This window comes from Coregonus clupeaformis, unplaced genomic scaffold, assembly GCF_020615455.1.
Source record: "Coregonus clupeaformis isolate EN_2021a unplaced genomic scaffold, ASM2061545v1 scaf0537, whole genome shotgun sequence".
NCBI classification, from domain to species: Eukaryota; Metazoa; Chordata; class Actinopteri; order Salmoniformes; family Salmonidae; genus Coregonus; species Coregonus clupeaformis.
In genome coordinates, this window is record NW_025533992.1 from 1 (window position 1) to 15,169 (window position 15,169).

A 15,169-nucleotide genomic window follows, 5' to 3' on the forward strand; every position below is an offset into this window, starting at 1 on the left:
GATCATATGGGATAAGAGTTGAGATACTACCTTCCTGGTACTGGCACAGATCACTATGGGACTAAGAGTTGAGATACTACCTTCCTGGTAAGCTGGACACAGATCACTATGGGTAAGAGTTGAGATACTACCTTCCTGGTACTGGACACAGATCACTATGGGAAATAAAAGATATGAATAACGCATAACCATAACCATGACTGTTGTAATACAGGCTGAAGGCCAGGTGGTGGCGACGGTGGTCAGTGCTCAGGAGATCAGAGTGGTGGCTGAGCTGCTCCAGATCTCTCCTGAGGGACTCCAGGCATGCACACAAAAGTCATGGTCAGAACTAAACTATTACTACATTATCTCTACTATGTCACACACAAAGTCATATCAGAACTACACCACTACTGCATTATCTCTACTATATCACCACAAAGTCATGATTCAGCAACTACACCGCTCTGCTTAGAATCTCTACTATATACAACCACAAAGTCATGTCAGACTACACCACTACATACATTATCTCTGCTATATCACACACCATACTAAAAGTCATGGTCAGAACTACACCACCACTAACCATTATCTCTGCTATATCAAAAGTCTGGTCACTAACACCACTACAATACATTATCTCTGCTATATCACAAATGGTCAGCTACACCTACTTACTACATTATCTCTGCTATATCACAAAAGGTCCGACTACACCACTACTACATTATCTCTGCTATATCTTAGTACACACGACAAAGTCATTGGTCAAACTGCCACACACTTACATACATTATCTCTGCTATATCAGTCACACAAATAAACATAGAATGTCAGACTAACTATTACTACATTATCTCTGCTATATCATACACACATAAGTACATGGTGAACTACACCACGTACTACATTATCTCTACTATATCACACACAAAGTCATGGTCAGAACTACACCACTACTACATTATCTCTGCTATATACGCCAAAGTCAACTGATTCATTACCTCTGCTCTACATCACGGTTACTACATCTACTACTAATACATTACCTCTGCTACATCACGGTTAGTACATCTACTGCTAATACATTACCTCTGCTACCCATCACGGTTAGTACATCTACTGCTAATACATTACCTCTACACATCACGGTTAGTACATCTACTACTAATACATTACCTCTGCTACATCACAGTTAGTACATCTACTACTACTACATTACCTCTGCTACATCATGGTTAGTACATCTACTACAATACATTACCTCTGCTACATCACGGTTAGTACATCTACTACTAATACATTACCTCTGCTACATCAGGTTAGTACATCTACTACTAATACATTACCTCTACTACATCATGGTTAGTACATCTACTACTAATACATTACCTCTGCTACATCACGGTTACTACATCTACTACTAATACATTACCTCTACTACATCATGGTTAGTACATCTACTACTAATACATTACCTATGCTACATCCACCGGTTAGTACAGCTACTACTAATACATTACTCTGCTACATCACGGTTAGTACATCTACTACTAATACATTACCTCTGCTACATCACGGTTAGTACATCTACTACTAATACATTACCTTGCTACATCACGGTTAGTACATCTACTACTAACACATTACCTCTCTACATCACAGTTAGTACATCTACTACTAATACATTACCTCTGCTACATCACGGTTAGTACATCTACTACTAATACATTACCTCTCTACATCACGGTTCTACATCTACTACTAATACATTACCTCTGCTACATCACGGTTAGTACATCTACTACTAATACATTACCTCTGCTACATCACGGTTAGTACATCTACTACTAATACATTACCTCTGCTACATCACGGTTAGTACATCTACTACTAATACATTACCTCTGCTACATCACGGTTAGTACATCTACTACTAATACATTACCTCTGCTACATCACGGTTAGTACATCTACTACTAATACATTACCTCTGCTACATCACAGTTAGTACATCTACTCATCATCTTTATAATGTGTCTGTCTGTGTGACCTTTGACCCTGTAGGATACGGTCCGGGAGCAGATCTACACTCCCCTGACAGTGGAGAGCGCTGTGGATGCCAGGTGTGTGTGTGTGTGTGAGATATGTCTTATTTCTAACCTTGGGCATCTTCTGTGGACCTGTACTGCAGCTTGTCTGTTTCCATAGAGACGCTGTTGCCAAGATCCTGTACACCCTTCTGTTTCATTGGCTGACTGAGAAGATAAATGGGCGGGTCTATCCTCGCAACGAGGCGCTGTCCATCTCTATACTGGATATATACGGCTTCGAGGTTGAAACACACAGACACACACACACACACACACGAGAGAGAGAGAGACCACACACAGAGAGAGAGAGACACACACTTTATCAAATTGTCTTTTCTCTCTCAATTCAATTCAATTTCAATTTAAGGGCTTTATTGGCATGAAACGGGTTAACAGAAAAAAGATTCAAAGTAATAACTATAAACATAACAAATCTCATTTAAAAAAAAAACATTTCATGTCATATTATGTTATATACGGTTGTAAAAATGTGCAAAGTTAAAATACAAATGAAAAAAATAACATAAATAGGTTTTTCAAGGGTTTGTTCTTCACTGGTTGCCCTTTTCTTGTGGCAACAGGTCACAAATCTTGCTGCTGTGTGGCCCTGTGGTTTTTCACCCAGTAGATAAGGAGTTATCAAAATTGGGTTGTTTTCGAATTCTTTGTGATCGCTGTAATCTGAAATAGTGTCCATTATCTCTCTCTCTCTCTCTCTCTGTTCTCTCTCTCCTCTGGTCTCTCTCTCCCTCTCCCTCTCTCTCTCTCTCTCGCTCTCTCTCTCTCTCTCTGTATCTGTCTCTCTCTCTCTCTCTCTGTCTCTCTCTCTCTCTCTCTCTCTCTCTCTCTCTCTCTCTCTCTCTCTCTCTCTCTCTCTCTCTCTCTCTCTCTCTCTCTCTCTCTCTCTCTCTCTCTCTCTCTCTCTGTCTCTCTCTCTCTCTCTCTCTCTCTCTCTCTCTCTGTCTCTCTCTCTCTCTCTCTCTCTGTCTCTCTCTCTCTCTCTCTCTCTCTCTCTCTCTCTCTCTCTCTCTCTGTCTCTCTCTCTCTCTGTCTCTCTCTCTCTCTCTCTCTCTCTCTCTGTCCTCTCTCTCTCTCTCTCTGTCTCTTTCTCTCTCGTCTCTCTCTCTCTCTCTCTCTCTCTCTCTCTCTCTCTCTCTGTCTCTGTCTCTGTCTCTTTCTCTCTCTGTCACCCTCTCTGTCTCTCTCTCTCTCTCTCTCCATAGGATCTGTCATTCAACAGTTTTGAGCAGCTGTGTATCAACTATGCCAACGAGACGCTGCAGTTCTACTTCAACAGGATCATCTTCAGGGAGGAGCAGGTCAGTCAGTGCGACTGGCAACACACTAAAGCCACGCTGAGCTACACCCTCCATACAAACACATGGGCCTGGACCCAAAATGGCACCTGTTCTCTGAGCCAGTATGGCTGTTGTTTCCTTTGTTTGAGTAAGTATGGGGGTTGTTTTTGAGCGCAATTGGCTAGGCCACAGACACACGCAGAGCCACACACCCTCCTGGACCCAAAAGGACGTCCGTCTTCTGACCCTGTATAGAGTCAGTTTCCTTATGCCGTGTTCACGTGATATAGGAAACTGAACCTCTGAGTTAAAATGAACGTACGTTCCTGTTGGTATGGCTCGGCATCCGACCGTAAGGCGCTACAGAGGGTAGTGCGTACGGCCCAGTGCATCACTGGGGCCGAGCTTCCTGCCATCCAGGACCTCTATACTAGGCCGGTGTCAGAGAAAGACTCCAGCCACCCAAGTCATAGACTGTTCTCTCTGCTACCGCACGGCAAGCGGTACCGGAGCGCCAAGTCTAGGTCCAAAAGACTCCTTAACAGCTTCTACCCCCCCAAGCCATAAGACTGTTGAACAATTAATCAAATGAGAATCTGTGTGCAACTGGCACGGCTCTGGCACGGCTCCAGACACATAATGAAGCCATGCCCTCCGTTATAACCTATGGGCCTTGACCCAAAATGGCGTCCGTGTTCTGAGCCGGTATGTCTGCTGTTTCCTGCAGGAGGAATACATCCGGGAGCAGATCAGCTGGCAGGAGCTTCCCTTCAGCGACAACCAGGCCGTCATCGACCTCATCGCCGCTAAGCCCCATGGGATACTGAGGATCCTGGACGACCAGTGCGGCTTCCCCCAGGTAGCCACGTCACTTCCTGTGTGTCACCTAGGATGAAGATATCCCAGAAGTCTTTGACCGCTAGTTAGAATCAGCCCTGGTCCCATGACTCTGATGATTTCCCAAAGCTTCCTCATGGAATTATTAGGTTGTCCTAACCTGGGTATCTTCAACCTAGCGTGTCACCGTCTGTGTGTGTCACTTAAGAAATGTCCCCTGCTTCCCCATGCGCAACACTTACAAAACGTTCCACTAGTCCCCAGTTCTTTGGAGTTAAATCTTCCTGGTTTGACTGGGGAATGTCATGTGATTAGGACCTCAGTCATGTCACGTGACTCCATAGTGTAACTTCCTGTTCCTGTTGTCCGTGTTGCAAGGCGACAGACCACACCTTCCTCCAGAAGTGCAACTATCACCATGGGAACAGCGATCTGTATGCCCGGCCAAAGATGCCCCTCCCAGAGTTCACACTGAAACACTACGCTGGGAAAGTCACCTACCAAGTATACTCCACACACACACACACACACACACACACACACACACACACACACACACACACACACACATACCCTGAAGTAATCCTTGGGTTATCCTATTCTGTCATCCCCCTGTTGATGTTCTCCTAACATTATCTACCACCCCCTGTTGATGTTCTCCTAACATTATCTACCACCCCCTGTTGATGTTCTCCTAACATTATCTACCATCCCCCTGTTGATGTTCTCCTAACATTATCTACCATCCCCCTGTTGATGTTCTCCTAACATTATCTACCATCCCCCTGTTGATGTTCTCCTAACATTATCTACCATCCCCCCTTTGATGTTCTCCTAACATTATCTACCATCCCCCTGTTGATGTTCTCCTAACATTATCTACCATCCCCCCTGTTGATGTTCTCCTAACATTATCTACCATCCCCCTGTTGATGTTCTCCTAACATTATCTACCATCCCCCTGTTGATGTTCTCCTAACATTATCTACCATCCCCCTGTTGATGTTCTCCTAACATTATCTACCATCCCCCTGTTGATGTTCTCCTAACATTATCTACCACCCCCTGTTGATGTTCTCCTAACATTATCTACCAACCCCCCTGTTGATGTTCTCCTAACATTATCTACCACACGCCTGTTGATGTTCTCCTAACATTATCTACCACCCCCCTGTTGATGTTCTCCTAACATTATCTACCATCCCCCCCTGTTGATGTTCTCCTAACATTATCTACCACCCCCCTGTTGATGTTCTCCTAACATTATCTACCATCCCCCTGTTGATGTTCTCCTAACATTATCTACCGTCCCCCTGTTGATGTTCTCCTAACATTATCTACAATCCCCCTGTTGATGTTCTCCTAACATTATCTACCACCCCTGTTGATGTTCTCCTAACATTATCTACCACCCCCTGTTGATGTTCTCCTAACATTATCTACCATCCCCCCTGTTGATGTTCTCCTAACATTATCTACCATCCCCCTGTTGATGTTCTCCTAACATTATTTACCACCCCCTGTTGAGTGTTCTCCTAACATTATCTACCATCCCCCCTGTTGATGTTCTCCTAACATTATCTACCACCCCCCTGTTGATGTTCTCCTAACATTATCTACCATCCCCCTGTTGATGTTCTCCTAACATTATCTACCATCCCCCTGTTGATGTTCTCCTAACATTATCTACCATCCCCCTGTTGATGTTCTCCTAACATTATCTACCACCCCCCTGTTGATGTTCTCCTAACATTATCTACCATCCCCCTGTTGATGTTCTCCTAACATTATCTACCATCCCCCTGTTGATGTTCTCCTAACATTATCTACCACCCCCCTGTTGATGTTCTCCTAACATTATCTACAATCCCCCTGTTGATGTTCTCCTAACATTATCTACCATCCCCCTGTTGATGTTCTCCTAACATTATCTACCATCCCCCCTGTTGATGTTCTCCTAACATTATCTACCACCCCCTGTTGATGTTCTCCTAACATTATCTACCACCCCCCTGTTGATGTTCTCCTAACATTATCTACCATCCCCCTGTTGATGTTCTCCTAACATTATCTACCATCCCCCTTTGATGTTCTCCTAACATTATCTACCATCCCCCTGTTGATGTTCTCCTAACATTATCTACCATCCCCCTGTTGATGTTCTCCTAACATTATCTACCATCCCCCTGTTGATGTTCTCCTAACATTATCTACAATCCCCCTGTTGATGTTCTCCTAACATTATCTACCATCCCCCTGTTGATGTTCTCCTAACATTATCTACCACCCTGTTGATGTTCTCCTAACATTATCTACCATCCCCCTGTTGATGTTCTCCTAACATTATCTACCATCCCCTGTTGATGTTCTCCTAACATTATCTACCACCCCCCCTGTTGATGTTCTCCTAACATTATCTACCATCCCCCTGTTGATGTTCTCCTAACATTATCTACCACCCCCCTGTTGATGTTCTCCTAACATTATCTACCACCCCCCTGTTGATGTTCTCCTAACATTATCTACCATCCCCCTGTTGATGTTCTCCTAACATTATCTACCACACGCCTGTTGATGTTCTCCTAACATTATCTACCACCCCCTGTTGATGTTCTCCTAACATTATCTACCACCCCCCCTGTTGATGTTCTCCTAACATTATCTACCATCCCCCTGTTGATGTTCTCCTAACATTATCTACAATCCCCCTGTTGATGTTCTCCTAACATTATCTACCATCCCCCTGTTGATGTTCTCCTAACATTATCTACCATCCCCCCTGTTGATGTTCTCCTAACATTATCTACCATCCCCCTGTTGATGTTCTCCTAACATTATCTACCACCACGCCTGTTGATGTTCTCCTAACATTATCTACCATCCCCTGTTGATGTTCTCCTAACATTATCTACCATCCCCCCTGTTGATGTTCTCCTAACATTATCTACCACCCCCTGTTGATGTTCTCCTAACATTATCTACCATCCCCCTGTTGATGTTCTCCTAACATTATCTACCATCCCCCTGTTGATGTTCTCCTAACATTATCTACCACCCCCTGTTGATGTTCTCCTAACATTATCTACCCATCCCCCTGTTGATGTTCTCCTAACATTATCTACCACCCCCCTGTTGATGTTCTCCTAACATTATCTACCACCCCCTGTTGATGTTCTCCTAACATTATCTACCATCCCCCTGTTGATGTTCTCCTAACATTATCTACCATCCCCCTGTTGATGTTCTCCTAACATTATCTACCATCCCCCTGTTGATGTTCTCCTAACATTATCTACCACCCCCTGTTGATGTTCTCCTAACATTATCTACCACCCCCCTGTTGATGTTCTCCTAACATTATCTACCATCCCCCTGTTGATGTTCTCCTAACATTATCTACCATCCCCCTGTTGATGTTCTCCTAACATTATCTACCGTCCCCCTGTTGATGTTCTCCTAACATTATCTACCATCCCCCTGTTGATGTTCTCCTAACATTATCTACCATCCCCTGTTGATGTTCTCCTAACATTATCTACCATCCCCCTGTTGATGTTCTCCTAACATTATCTACCACCCCCCTGTTGATGTTCTCCTAACATTATCTACCACCCCCCTGTTGATGTTCTCCTAACATTATCTACCATCCCCCCTGTTGATGTTCTCCTAACATTATCTACCACCCCCCTGTTGATGTTCTCCTAACATTATCTACCACCCCCCTGTTGATGTTCTCCTAACATTATCTACCACGCCTGTTGATGTTCTCCTAACATTATCTACCATCCCCCCTGTTGATGTTCTCCTAACATTATCTACCATCCCCCTGTTGATGTTCTCCTAACATTATCTACCATCCCCCTGTTGATGTTCTCCTAACATTATCTACCACCCCCCTGTTGATGTTCTCCTAACATTATCTACCATCCCCCTGTTGATGTTCTCCTAACATTATCTACCACCCCCCTGTTGATGTTCTCTTAACATTATCTACCACCCCCTGTTGATGTTCTCCTAACATTATCTACCACCCCCTGTTGATGTTCTCCTAACATTATCTACCACCCCCCTGTTGATGTTCTCCTAACATTATCTACCATCCCCCTGTTGATGTTCTCCTAACATTATCTACCATCCCCCCTGTTGATGTTCTCCTAACATTATCTACCATCCCCCCTGTTGATGTTCTCCTAACATTATCTACCATCCCCCTGTTGATGTTCTCCTAACATTATCTACCGTCCCCCTGTTGATGTTCTCCTAACATTATCTACCATCCCCCCCTGTTGATGTTCTCCTAACATTATCTACCATCCCCCCTGTTGATGTTCTCTAACATTATCTACCATCCCCCCTGTTGATGTTCTCCTAACATTATCTACCATCCCCCTGTTGATGTTCTCCTAACATTATCTACCATCCCCCTGTTGATGTTCTCCTAACATTATCTACCATCCCCCTGTTGATGTTCTCCTAACATTATCTACCACCCCCCTGTTGATGTTCTCCTAACATTATCTACCATCCCCCCTGTTGATGTTCTCCTAACATTATCTACCACCCCCTGTTGATGTTCTCCTAACATTATCTACCGTCCCCCCTGTTGATGTTCTCCTAACATTATCTACCATCCCCCTGTTGATGTTCTCCTAACATTATCTACCATCCCCCTGTTGATGTTCTCCTAACATTATCTACCACCCCCCCTGTTGATGTTCTCCTAACATTATCTACCACCCCCCTGTTGATGTTCTCCTAACATTATCTACCATCCCCCTGTTGATGTTCTCCTAACATTATCTACCACCCCCCTGTTGATGTTCTCCTAACATTATCTACCATCCCCCTGTTGATGTTCTCCTAACATTATCTACCACACGCCTGTTGATGTTCTCCTAACATTATCTACCACCCCCTGTTGATGTTCTCCTAACATTATCTACCATCCCCCTGTTGATGTTCTCCTAACATTATCTACCACCCCCTGTTGATGTTCTCCTAACATTATCTACCACCCCCCTGTTGATGTTCTCCTAACATTATCTACCACCCCCCCCCGGCTCTAGGTGCATAAGTTCCTCCATAAAAACTTTGACCTGGTGCGTCAGGATGTCCTGGAGCTGTTCAGTAGGAGTAAGAACCGCATGGTGTCCAACCTGTTCCTCAAACACAGTGAGGCGCTGGCATCTCAGCAGCGTTCTGCCGCCAGGAGGGGGCTCCACCGCACGCACGCCTCACCGCCAACACCGTCAGCGCCAAGTTCCAGAGCAGCCTGCAGGACCTGGTGGAGAAGATGGAGAGGTCAGGGGTTCTAGGGGGGTTCTAGTGTTATATATACGGCCCTACCGATAAGCTAGTGTTCTATGTTCGCATTCTGTGGTTCTTGTTGGGCTTTTAGGGTTCTAGGTTTCCAAGTGCTAGGGTTCTATGTTAGCGTTCTGTGGTTCTTAGTTGGGCATTTTAGGGTTCTAGGTTTCCAAGTGCCCTACCGTATAACGCTAGGGTTCTATGTTCAGCGTTCTATGATTCTAGTTGGGCATTTTAGGGTTCTAGGTTTCCGAGTTCTGGGGTTCTAGAGTTCTGAATACAGCATTCCAGGGTTCTACGTTCAGCATGCTAAGGTTCAAGGTTGTAAATTCTAAGTGTGTCTCTACAGATGTAACCCGTACTTTGTGCGCTGCATCCAAGCCGAACCACCACAAGGAGCCGGGCCAGTTTGACATGGACCTGGTGAAGACTCAGCTACGCTACTCTGGTATCCTGGAGACCATACGCATCAGGAAGGAGGGATACCCAATCAGAATACCCTTCTACCACTTCCTCAACAGGTGGGTCACATGACAGCCTTTAGTGGCATCACTTACCTATTTGCTTACGGCGGCCCAGACTAATGGCATGCCACAGCTCTCTGTTGTTCATGGCAGCTGGTAAGTCCTCTGCTCTGAGACCAGTGTTGTCCATGAATCTCTCCTGTGGTCTTCCAGGAGATTGTAAGTCCTCTGCTCTGAGACCAGTGTTGTCCATGAATCTCTCCTGTGGTCTTCCAGGAGATTGTAAGTCCTCTGCTCTGAGACCAGTGTTGTCCATGAATCTCTCCTGTGGTCTTCCAGGAGATTGTAAGTCCTCTGCTCTGAGACCAGTGTTGTCCATGAATCTCTCCTGTGGTCTTCCAGGAGATTGTAAGTCCTCTGCTCTGAGACCAGTGTTGTCCATGAATCTCTCCTGTGGTCTTCCAGGAGATAGTAAGTCCTCTGCTCTGAGAACAGTGTTGTCCATGAATCTCTCCTGTGGTCTTCCAGGAGGTCTTGGTTCATTCTGAGTTTACTGGTAGGCAGCACAGGATGTGTTGCTGTACCACATATGACGTGTGTGTGTGTTCCACAGGTACAAGGCATTGCTGTGTCTAAAGGAGGTACCTCCAGCGGACGGGGAGACCTGTGTTGAGATGCTCTATAAGATCTGTCCTGTTAAACCTGGAACATACCAAGTAGGAGTTACCAAGGTGAGGGGGGCTGTGTTGAGATGCTCTATAAGATCTGTCCTGTTAAACCTGGAACATACCAAGTAGGAGTTACCAAGGTGAGGGGGGGGGGGGCTGTGTTGAGATGCTCTATAAGCTCTGTCCTGTTAAACCTGGAACATACCAAGTAGGAGTTACCAAGGTGAGGGGGCTGTGTTGAGATGCTCTACAAGATCTGTCCTGTTAAACCTGGAACATACCAAGAAGGAGTTACCAAGGTGAGGGGGGGGGGGGGGCTGTGTTGAGATGCTCTACAAGATCTGTCCTGTTAAACCTGGAACATACCAAGTAGGAGTTACCAAGGTGAGGGGGGGGCTGTGTTGAGATGCTCTATAAGATCTGTCCTGTTAAACCTGGAACATACCAAGTAGTAGTTACCAAGGTGAGGGGGCTAGGTGGGCTCTACAAGCTCTTCTTCCTAGGTCCTTCCTGGTTCTTCCTGGTTCCTCCTAGGTTCTTCCTAGGTTATTCCTGGTTCTTCCTAGGTTCTTCCTGGTTCTTCCTAGGTTCTTCCTAGGTTCTTCCTGGTTCTTCCTAGATTCTTCTTGGTTCTTCCTAGGTTTTTCCTGGTTCTTCCTAGATTCTTCTTGGTTCTTCCTAGGTTCTTCCTGGTTCTTCCTAGGTTCTTCCTGGTTCTCACTGGTTCTTCCTAGGTTCTTCCTAAGTTCTTCCTGGTTCCTCCTAGGTTCTTCCTGGTTCTTCCTAGGTTCTTCCTGGTTCTTCCTAGGTTCTTCCTGGTTCTTCCTAGGTTCTTCCTAGGTTCTTCCTGGTTCTTCCTAGGTTCTTCCTAGGTTCTTCCTGGTTCTTCCTAGGTTCTTCCTGGTTCTTCCTAGGTTCTTCCTGGTTCTTCCTAGGTTCTTCCTGGTTCTTCCTGGTTCTTCTTAGGTTCTTCCTAAGTTCTTCCTGGTTCTTCCTAGGTTCTTCCCTGGTTCTTCCTAGCTTCTTCCTGGTTCTTCCTAGGTTCTTCCTAGGTTCTTTCTGGTTCTTCCTAGGTTCTTCCTGGTTCATCCTAGGTTCTTCCTGGTTCATCCTAGGTTCTTCCTGGTTCTTCCTAGGTTCTTCCTGGTTCTTCGTAGGTTCTTCCTGGTTCTTCCTAGCTTCTTCCTGGTTCTTCCTGGTTCTTCCTAGGTTCTCTCCTTATCCACTGTGCTTCTGCGCTGCTTGCTCTGTGGGGTTTTAGGCTGGGTAACTGTAAAGCACTTTGTGACAACTGCTGATGATAAAAAGGGGCTCCATAGAATACATTGCATTTGATTAATTTGAAGGTGAGGCGCTTTAGGGTATTGCAGGCTAGTCTACGAGGATACAAATCACAATCGTTGGATGGTGAATTATGGTAAATATAATTGTTGGTATGTAGGGCTGTGGCGGTCATGACATTTTGTCAGCCTGTGATTGGTCAAGCAAATAACTGCCGGTCTCACAGTAATTCACCGTTAATTAACATAAACAGATTTAGGGTCTGATCTCATTATTACTGAAACAGGATACAAGTGGAAAATATAAAGATCCAGTCCATTTACAAAATTGGAGGCCCCTTACACTTCAGTGTTGTGATGCAAAAATCCTAGCAAAATGTATAGTGCATAGAATTAAAAAGGTATTGTCGGATATTATTCATTCTAATCAGACAGGTTTTTTACATGGAAGATACATTGGAGATAATATGAGACATGTATTGGAAACAATAGAACACTATGGAAAATATGGGAAACCAGCCTGCTATTCATAGCAGACTTCGAAAAGGCATTTGATAAAGTTCGACTGGGGTTTATATATAAATGCCTGGAGCATTTCAATTTTGGAGAATCTCTTATAAAATGGGTCAAAATCATGTATAGTAACCCTAGGTGTAAAATAGTAAATAATGGCTATTTTTCAGAAAGTTTTAAACTGTCAAGAGGAGTGAAACAAGGTTGTCCACTATCGGCATATCTATTTATTGTGGCCATCGAGATGTTAGCTATTAAAATCAGATCCAATAATAATATCAGAGGATTAGAAATACAGGGCTTAAAAACAAAGGTGTCATTGTACGCTGATGATTCATGTTTTCTTTTAAATCCACAACTAGAATCCCTCCACAGCCTCATAGAGGATCTAGATACATTTTCTAACCTCTCTGGATTACAACCAAATTATGACAAATGTACTATATTACGTATTGGATCACTAAAAATACAATTTTTACATTACCATGTAGTTTACCAATAAAATGGTCTGATGGTGATGTGGATATACTCGGAATACATATCCCAAAGGAAATAAATGATCTCACTTCAATACATTTTAATAGAAAGTTAGCAAAAATAGATAAGATCTTACTACCATGGAAAGGAAAATACCTGTCAATTTGTGGAAAAATCACCCTGATTAACTCTTTAGTATTATCCCAGTTTACCTATTTGCTTATGGTCTTGCCTCACGCCTAGCGAACAGTTTTTTAAATTATATGAGAAAAAAATATTCAATTTTATTTGGAACGGCAAGCCAGACAAAATTAAAAGGGCATATTTATATAATGAATATGAATTCGGAGGACAGAAATTATTAAATATTAAAGCATTAGACCTATCACTAAAAGCTTCAGTCATACAAAAGTTATACTTAAATCCGAACTGGTTCTCAAGCAAATTAGTAAGATTGTCTCACCCAATGTTCAAGAAAGGCCTTTTTCCCTTTATTCAGATTACAACCTCTCACTTTCAGTTATTTGAAAAGGAAATAATCTCCCAAATATCACTATTTCTAAAACAAGCCATAGAAAGTTGGTTGCAATTTCAATTTAATCCTCCAGAAACGACAGAACAAATAATGCAACAAATATTGTGGTTAAATTCAAATATACTAATTGACATAAAACCTTTATTTTTTGACAGAATGTTTAAAAAAGGTATAATCTTCGTAATGATATCATCGGTAGGACTGGTGGAGTTATGTCGCACATGCAGCTAACAAAACATATGGAAATGTCTGCTCTACCCAAAATTTCAACCAAATAATTGCAGCCTTACCGCAAAAGTGGAAGAGGAAAGTGGAAGGGGGAGAAAGTAAGGAACTTGTCTGTCGGCCTTGCATTAAAGAACATAATTGGTTAAGGAAAACTGTGATAAATAAAAAAGTATATCAGTTTCACTTAAGGACCAAAGGATTGACAGCTGTCCCATATAGATTGTAAAATAGTTGGGAAGAGATCTTTGACGTACCGATCCCATGGCATAGTGTTTATGAACTGACACGCAAAACGACACCGGATTCAAAAATTGAATCTTTCAATTTAAATTATTATATAAAATTCTTGCTACCAATAGAATGTTATTTATATGGGGGATACAATCTTCCCAGCTCTGCAGATTTTACTGTGAAGAGACAGAATCATTAGATCATTTGTTTTGGTTCTGTCCATTTGTAGCTTGTTTTTGGACACAGGTCCAGGAATGGCTAAAGGATTGCAATATTTACCTGGAGCTAACCTTGCAGATAGCACTACTGGGTGATCTGAAAAGTCATAGTCAACTGATCAATAATATAATAATACTTTTAGCAAAAATGTTTATTTTCAAGTTACAATCTGTAGAAACAATGAGAATAGAAAGGTTCAGAACTTTTGTAAAACATCACAGTACAGTTGAAATGTATATGGCAAATAGAAATCCTATATGGATGGTGTTAAGAGATAGATGGGAGGTATTGAATAGAGTTGAAGGATGGGACTAATAACAAATAATAACAAAGATAGCTAATAATGTAAGCCACATGTGTCCATAATAAGTATATAGGTTGTATGTTGGGAGCTTTTGGGAAAGAGCACAGTTAGAAAGATATGGCATATAGAAGCAAACCGGATGGACATCATGAAAATGATCGGAGAGGTTGAGAGTAGAAGAAATTCAGGAGCAAAAAAAATTAAATAAGAAATATATATATATATATATATATATATATATATATATATATATGTATATAGAATTATTGTAAAATTAACTCTGTCCATAAGGTGTAGATAGTAAGTATAGACCGGAAGTAGAGGCCTGGGCATTGTTGTTCACTAATTTACCCCAAGTAGGGAAAGGATGGTGGGGTTGAAAAGTAATAAAGGGGGGTATATATATAAAAAAAAAACATGGGGGATTGGAAGTGATGCAGACAATTACATTGATAGAAGATGCAATCTATCTGCAATATTAAGCTGATCCATTCAAAAAAAAGAAGTACATTATTTTATTTTTTTAACAAAAACAAATAAATATAAAAATTAAGAAAAAAATAAAAAAACATAAACAGATTTAACATCTCCTGGCTTCCACGCATCGCCTACAAGCCACTGGTGCAGACCTTTGGAACATCTACATTTAAAAAAGTCTAATAAATCCATGTAATATAGCCTACACCTTCACAATAAATCCATTATTTATTTTAGACAGGTCTAAAGAAAC

At 42.6% G+C, this 15,169-nt stretch overlaps 1 pseudogene; it reads left to right on the forward strand.

Moving 5' to 3' along the window:
- The first annotated feature begins 214 nt into the window (after positions 1-214).
- The window catches only part of LOC123485028, a 207,751-nt pseudogene continuing 192,796 nt past the window's right edge, over positions 215-15,169 (forward strand).